The sequence below is a fragment of the Dipteris shenzhenensis genome, chromosome 29, assembly GCF_047967505.1.
Source record: "Dipteris shenzhenensis isolate YYH24624 ecotype China chromosome 29, Dip_SZ_1.0, whole genome shotgun sequence".
Classification (NCBI taxonomy): Eukaryota; Viridiplantae; Streptophyta; class Polypodiopsida; order Gleicheniales; family Dipteridaceae; genus Dipteris; species Dipteris shenzhenensis.
This window is the reverse complement of record NC_141624.1, coordinates 26,966,547-26,972,312: the sequence shown is the minus strand read 5'-3', so window position 1 is coordinate 26,972,312 and position 5,766 is coordinate 26,966,547.

Below are 5,766 nucleotides of genomic sequence, written 5' to 3'. Positions count from 1 at the left end.
ATGTCCTTATATGGCTTAGAAGAGTCGAAATCAATAGGTAGGGAACCTATCACTAGTCCTCAAGACATCATAGGGTTAGCCTCATTCCTATCCATTGAGATCAAGATTCCCATCGTGAGACTATTATGGGGTAACTCTACTCTATGGAGAGACCTCTCGGATTGGATGAATGTGCAAATAGTGACACCCCAATCCATAATCCTGAGAATATTGATAAACACTCAAGCCTCAAAAGCCTTGCAAATACCTGAAAGGGTAGATGAAGAAGGTGTGTCATGCCCTTCAATAGAGGGATCCACCCTAATGCAACCGATGTTTGAAGAAGACCCCACCTTGCAACAACTAAAGGAGGATGACAACATGTCCTTATATGGCTTAGAAGAGTCGAAATCAATAGGTAGGGAACCTATCACTGGTCCTCAAGACATCACAAGGTTAGCCTCATTCCTATCCATTGAGATCAAGATTCCCATCGTGACACTATTATGGGGTAACTCTACTCTATGGAGAGACCTCTCGGATTGGATGAATGTGCAAATAGTGACACCCCAATCCACTAATCCTGAGAATATTGAATCTCCCAGTCAAGCTCAAGACCTTCCAAGGGTGCCAGTTAAAAAACTAGGCCAATACTTAGAGAGTGATGAAACGAATGCGGTGTTGCCCATCTCCTTCCATGATCAAAAAGCTATGGCAATCTTAGATGGAGGAGCAGGTGTTAGCATCATCTCACGAAACACTGCTGGGAAAATGGGGAAGTCCCGATCGAGAGAGTACTTCCTTGATAGTTAAATTAGCTGACGGAGGCACGGATCATCCCATAGGAGTACTCAAGGACATTAAAACCAAAACCTTTGGTCTCACATAACGCGTGTGCCTTGTTGTAATGGAACGGTTGCTCGCTCTAGTAGACAAGTGGAGGTGCTGAAGCGGCAAAGGCATACTCTATGTTTGTGGTTAGAATTGTGTGCCCAATATTTCAGTTTGTCATTACCTCCTCATCCTCCTTGGTGGAAAGAAGCGGATCGTTTTTTGGAGAAGTTTTATAATAAGCACACTTCCTTTCTTGGATTACCTGATCCTCCTTCCTATGAGCCTATGGTAATTCAGCCAGCTAGCTAAACAATAGGAGCACTGGCAATAGCAGTGACTTGAATAGCAAGCGGTGGATTGGTCATTGAGCAGGGGCCTAAACAGCAAGTGGTGGATTGCCGCATCCTTTGTAGTGGCTGATGAATATGGAGCAAGATCGCAGGCTGAAGCTTTGTTTGCAGAAGAGGCAGCTGGAGACAGTTGGTGCTAGTTTAAGTAGAATAAAATCGGAGAACCAATTGTGGAAGGAGTGTCATGAAAGTGTTGATGTGGGAGTGAGCAAGGTGGGAGTCATTGATACACTTGTTCAGTGTATTTCCAGTTCAGATGAAGAGTAGAGATCCAGCGATGGCTTTTGGGTGGCCTCGCAGGATAAAAGGCACCTGGAGTGCGGGATGCTTTTGGACAGTCAAAGATGAAAAGTACCCAGATTGCGGTGTGCTATTGCACAGGTAGGGTAAAAGATAATCGGGGTGTTGTGTGCTATTGCACAAGTAGGTGATGACAACAAAGGACGTTCAAACATGCATTTATAACTGATGACAGTTGATGTTTTTCTAGATGGATTCGGAAATGAGATGCCTTTTTATTCATGTGTACTGAGTGAAGGATTAGGATTAACTTACTGCACTTGGTTCTCTACCGAGGCTATGCCAAAAATGATTGTTGCACTGATGCACATGCACTATGTTGGCATTTGACTTTATACTCAAGGGATGTGCATTGTGTGGTTCACACAGTCCACCATGTGTGCCATGTGTTATTGCATAACCATGTGGGTTAATAGCAGTGACTCTGAGGGGTGTGCGAGGGTAAGTTAGCTGCAAAGACTGGTGGTTCAATCCTCCAAGCGATTGAATCTTCAACGGACTCTTTTCTAACCATTAGATGATTCTTGTACACATGGTATTACTAGCATTCCAACGTTGTTCTTTAATTAGTTGTTGTGTGAGCTCTTGCTCCAGAATACAGAGATCTTCCATGTTGTGTCTCTATTCGCATTCTCTGTATTTCTTTTTAGTAGATGTTGTGCGTATCATTTTATCTCTATTTCCTGTAGCGTCTGCGTGTAGTTATGATGCTACACCTACCAGAGCAATCAAAAACCCATCCATACTTGCCCTGAGCCTAAATTTACACCATCTCCATTGAAAAGGCAGGAGGAGAGCCCCAAATCTATCAATACAAAAGCATCAACGAGTATAGATGCACCAGTAGTAGTCACACAAGAACTTACTCTACAAAGATGCCAAGAACAGTGAGAACTTGCTTGCAAGGACAAGGGAAAAGCACCAATTCAGGAGGATCATACACAAAGGAATTCATATACCTCCTCTTGAGTAGCTACAAAAGAACCTATCTCTAAAAGGGAGATAGTAACACAAGAACCTACTCGACTACAATTCTCTCAAAAGGCATGTCACTTTATTACATCATCTTCAAGGCAACTGGCAATAACACAAGAAGATATCTTGAAAAAAGGGACAGTAACACAAGGACCTGCCAAGACAAAAGCTTAATCCATGCTAGAAGCCACACAGGAACCTTCCTTACTGAGAAATTTGGCATCTATCATTGGTGTAGCTATGCAAGATTTGGCCACACAAGTAATTCCCATCACAATGGAAGTCCCAAAAGAACCTTATAATGTGAACCGTAGGAATTATCTTTATCCTTGACAACTTTCTTCGCTCCACAAGATCTTACTGCTACAATCAAGGATCTCAAAAAACTTCAAGCAAGGTTGATGGGATGACAACTACTTGCCAACAAAGATCTCCAGTAATGTCTTAGTGACTCTCCTTTGAAGTGATTATTAGACTTACATGAGTAGCTAAATAGCTATACAATTCATATTCCTCTGGTGCTCTACAAAATGATGTTCTGGCTAGGTCTGGGTCACAATTGGTCAATATATCACTGCATGTTAAATTACACCGCGCAGCGGAACAGAAACTGAACAAAGAATAGAGAGTACACAACAAACTGGAGACAAATAAAATTTTCCTTCAATACTGATGTAGTAAAGATGATGGCTCCATCCACCCATGCGCTCCCACAGTGGAGCTTAGATGGCGATCTAGATAGATATTAGGTGAAGAGCTACTAGCTAGAAGATCTCTGCTTGAAGATGTGATCTGGTACAATGGACTGGGGAGGTCACCTCTTTATAGCTATGAGGGTGGTAGTTGGATCAACATAGTCAGTGGAACCGACCAGTCAACCTAGTCGATGAAGCGAACCAATCAACCTAGTCGGTGGAACTGACTAGTCGTCCATGGAATATTCAAGAAATATTCCCTACACCATCGCCTCGGGGGCTCTCGCCCTCGAGCCCCCACCAAGGGGGCTGCTAGCCCCCTTGGGACCCCCCAGCTGGGGGTCAACTGGCCCCCATGCCCTAGCAAGAATAAGGGGCTCCCACTTAATCACCTTTCTACCATCAATGGTCTCATTGATAAACCTCATCTGACATGCAAGTCAAGATCCATCTAGTGTCCCGGGCTCACACATGGCTTCTCCTCATATGAGAGCCTTACAACTTGAGCACCTTAAACCATTGGTGGTTACCAAGAGGGTGGGGCATTGAGCATATCTAACACCCCCCCTCAATGTCCACCCATAGGTGAACTACCTTCTTGGCCCAATGCCGAGTCTCTAAAGATGACCCTAAAGCTGATCCTTCCCAAGTGCCTTGGTGAAGATATCTACTCCATTTTACTCTATTGGATAGTAGACCAATTCCACTATCCTGTCCTCGATCAAATCACGCACATAGTGATATTGAATCTCTATATGTTTTGTGCACGCATGAAATACTGGATTTTTAGCAGTGGCCATGCAACTTTGATTGTCGCACCTCAGCATAGTTGCCTCATCCTCTTGCACTCCCATCTGCCATAAAATCCTCCTCAGCCACACTGCTTCACAAGCAACAAAACATGCTACCTTGTACTCAGCCTCGGTAGAAGACAATGCCACTGTTGGTTGTTTCTTACTGATCCAAGAAAAGATACCTGAACCTAAAGAGAAACAATATCCAGAAACTGATTTCTTGGAATCAACATCTCCAACCCAATCTGAGTCACAATGACCAAACAAGGAAGTGCTTGTACCATAAGTGATGCCATAATCAAGGGAGCAAAAGATTCTTGAAAATCAAACCCTTCAACCGGCGAAAATCCTTGTGCAACCAATCTGGCTTTGTACTTTTCCAAAGTCCCATCAGCCTTGTACTTTACCTTCCAAACCCACTTGGTGCCAATAATATTTTTGTTAGGTGGTCGATCTACCAGCTCCCAAGTTTCATTCTTCATGATGTTGTCATATTCTACTTGCATATCATTTTTCCAATATCGGTCTGCAAGTGCTTCCTCCAAACTTGCAAGCTCCTTTACTTATGCAATAATCTCAACCATTAAGGCCATATTGACTATGTGAGCAGAAGCCCTCCTTTGCTCCTCGATTCTCTGAGACCGCCTTGGTCCATCTACATGCTGCTCAATAGACATAGGCATCTGGTTATCATGGTCATAGTGCTGCCTTACCCATCATGGTAATGGCTTTTCCGGTGGTGTAACAACAGGTTGGTGACTTATACCTTCATCATCTGATATTTCCTCCTCCTTTATAGCTCCTGGGACAGGTCCATAGTGAATTACCTCTTCGCTTGATGATAAAGTGGAAGAGCTCTTCTCTGCCTCCACTGCATGTGGCTGCTCCCTGAACACCACATCGTGGCTCGCTATGATCTTCTTTGCCTCTCAGTCATACAACTTATAGGCTTTCTTTTCATCACAATAGCCTAAGAAGATACATTTGGTGCTTTTTGGTTGTAGCTTGTTTCTCTCTTTTTCTGGTACATGCGCATAGCATTCACACCCAAATGTTTTGAAGTGGGAGACAGATGGCTTCATACTGTTGTAAGCCTCATGTGGTGTTTTACCTTTGAGTGTCTTTGTATAGCTGCGATTAAGGATGTAAACCATAGTATTGAAAGCCTCAACCCAAAAGTGGTTTGGTAGTCTAGCACCTTTCAACATACACCTCCCCATCTCCACGGTGGTCTGCATTTGGTGTTCAACAACCGAATTTCGCTGAGGTGTATGTGGTGTCGTCATTTGTTGCTTAATCCCTTTTCTCTTGCAAAAATCTCCAAACTCTATAGAAACAAACTCACCACCACCATTCGATCTGATTTTCTTCACTTTTCTCCATGTTTCATTTTCAACAAGCTGTAGCCATTCTTTCAATTTACCAAAATCTTGAGCCTTTTTGCGAAGAAAGTACACCCACATCTTCCTACTATAGTTGTTGACAATCAATAAAAAATAGGAAGATCCCCCCAAGGCCTGTGTAGGCATCTTACTACACAAATCAACATGCACCAACTTTAGAGGAGCATTTGCTCTATTCTTGCTTTCTTGTGGGAATGCATTTCTCTATTGCTTGCATGCAAGCTTCACACGGTTCTTTGATTTCTACTACTGTAGGTAAATGAGCAACCATACCTTGCTTCTGCATCTCCTTCAGCACTGCAAATCATATGTGGCTGAATCTTTCGTGCCAAAGTCTGCTTGTACACACTCCAGCAGTGGCTATAAGAGCACTTAGCTCATACAGGTTGTTCCTCCTTACTCCTGTGCCAACAAGATTGCCAGCACTATCCAAAAT